Genomic DNA, 2,646 nt, shown 5'->3' on the forward strand with positions numbered 1-2,646 from the left:
CAGTGCAGCGAACACAATGTGAAGAACGCCTGCTCGAAGGATCCAGTTAGTGTTACCCACTGTCTGTTGAATCTGGAGGGCACGGTTATAAACTTCTAGGTCAAGTGTTATCAGAGTTTTCCTCTCAGGACCAACCACATGAGCAGATATTCCCTGTGTCAACATCAACACAGTGTGCAGAGTTGTATAATCTGTGGGAGAGGTCTTGAAAAGTGGAGAAATCACTTCTGAATTGGTCAAGATGCATTTTTGGGAGGCATGGGATAGCAGAAGTGATTTAGTAGCAGCCCAAGTTGGCATAACGTCTTCCTTTGCTAACTTCTTTCTCTTACGGATTGGATCATTCACAGACAGAATAGAATCACTTAAATTTCTTGCCATTTCACTATCGACTTCACGTTCTTGATCTTCAATCTCCCGTCCATCTTCAATCTCCTGTCCCTCTTCAATCTCCCATCCATCTTCAATCTCCACATGTCAATTGTCCGTGATTTCATCGTCATCAGTACCAAAATAGTTCGCAAGCGCCCAAGTATGGTAGAAGTCATTCGAAATTATATCCTTTCGCTTACCAAACAAGCTGGCCTCAAATTGACAAGGCTTAGGTTTGATTATTTGCTCTTGCAGATAATTGATGTGAAAGGATTGTGTCGGCGAAGGAAGCTTGTCTGGGATAACAAGCGGTGGGTTGACAGGTTCTCCATCTTCCGCCTGCTGATTGATTACGATCACCGTGCCATGGAATGTATTCTGGCCAGTTGGCGTGTCTTCTAAAAGGTCAATGTTATCTACCTTTGTTAACTCCTTTCTTGACAAAATCAGGCAGGCAAAATCCACCAGTCTCCTTTATCCAGTGCAGAACACTTTGCTCAACGCGCTTTTCGAGGTCGAGTACCTTCTTGTAGTTACTCCCAATGTACACCTCTGATAAGTTGTTGATAAGGCTCTTATCGCGCACTCTAGAATGAATTACAAGAGGCAGACCAATCGAGAGGGGCGTCTGAGTAGTCTGCAGAAAACCAGTGTTTTCCTTCAGCTGATGTTTCACTTGGCGATCACTTCAATAGCAAGGACCGAAGTTCTATTCCTTTGCTAACTGCTTTTGGAAGAACGATTCTATCAGGCTCATTTTTGCGCAGAGATTTAACAAACTGTACACTTGGTAGGCGTTCAGCAAGTAGCTTTTTCAGATACTTACGGTAGTTTGCCGTCTCAGAAATCTGTACACGATACCTGTTCAAAATCGATATGTACGTACTATTAACCTCGGCCATACTGATGAATAGGTGTCCAATAGGTGAGAAATTTAGCATGTAAGATATCACTCAAAAACTCAGAATGTTTGTTGTGGTTAGGGAAATAATTAATGAGATTGTACTGTGCATATAGTATAGTAATTGATTTATGGTCCTAACGAAAACCCCGCCATGGTAGCTATAAATATTTAAGAAGTGCAATCATAGTGCTACTGTATTACTGCTCAAAAACATTCATTGTAGTTTTACAAGTGTTTATTTACTACAGGTGTACCACTCATTGTTACGGCAAGTGTTAAAACTTGCAACCATGGAAACTGATTCTGAATCCAAAGAAAATATTAGAATATTCTGGAGACTTCTCAATGCCGCCTTGGCCGAGCTGTCCGGGAGTGAAGGCTACAGATTTAATCCAAAGGGAGTGATGATTGATGAAGGAGGTGGATGGTGGGCTTCCATACCCTGTGAGCTTCCTGAAGGCATCCTGGACCGAACTATCAGCTGTGAGAAGCATTGGAAGTTTACAGTGAAAAGAATTGTTACAGCCATCCAGGCTGCGTATGGAACAGATGTGGGCCAGGAGTTTGTAAACATCACAGATGGTATTATGTACCATTAATGATATCCTATAGATAGATTAAAGAGTTATCAGTCACATCTAAGATTCTAAGTAATACAGTATTACGGTATTGACTGATACAGTACATCAGTTTACATACATATCAAATATTGTGCTTGACGTGATACAAACACGGAACTTGGTATACAGTGATAACAAACACTCAGGGCCATCACCCCTCCCCCTGAAATCATCTTTCCTGACAGGCTGAAAAATTGCATTTATTACCCCATCATAACTGACAAAGAATCAGAAATTGAAAAAAAAAGATTGTGAAGTCGTTACGAGGAACAAAAAACAATACCTCTTAGTATGTTTTTACGCTTTTGGCACCTTATCAAATAACGTTGTTACTCATATAACAACTCTTTGCACAAGATGGGGTAATTGCAGGTTCTCGTTTTAGAAAAAATACGGAAAATTTTGGTATGATCACATCCATTTTATCGGCAAATTCAGTCGATCACGCCTCCGAGGGAACGAGGTTGACGCCTTTCCTGCCTACTGTACCCGACTTTCAATCCACAGTGTGGTTAGTTATTATTGCAGTACTAGTGAACAATGCATACCGACCCTTCTTTAGGTATCCTAAAAGCAGCTACTCCAAACATGTTCCAGGTCTCCAGAAATCAATTAGAGGTGTTTCAACAAACGTATCCTCTTAAGGAACTTGGCAACTGGTGGGCATGGTGGGAAAAAAGGAAAAGTCATGTTTTCCGTGCATTTAGACCCTCACTAAATGCGCCCCAAGCTAACCTTGCAGAGTGTGGC

The 2,646-nt window shown here is 41.4% G+C and overlaps 1 pseudogene; it reads right to left on the reverse strand.

Annotated features, from left to right (window-relative positions):
- Positions 1-477: 477 nt before the first annotated feature.
- On the reverse strand, positions 478-1,274 carry LOC114518709 (annotated as a pseudogene).
- Between the last annotated feature and the right edge of the window lie 1,372 nt (positions 1,275-2,646).

This window comes from Dendronephthya gigantea, unplaced genomic scaffold, assembly GCF_004324835.1.
Source record: "Dendronephthya gigantea isolate DGI-Jeju-01 unplaced genomic scaffold, DenGig_1.0 000011F, whole genome shotgun sequence".
Taxonomy (NCBI): Eukaryota; Metazoa; Cnidaria; class Anthozoa; order Malacalcyonacea; family Nephtheidae; genus Dendronephthya; species Dendronephthya gigantea.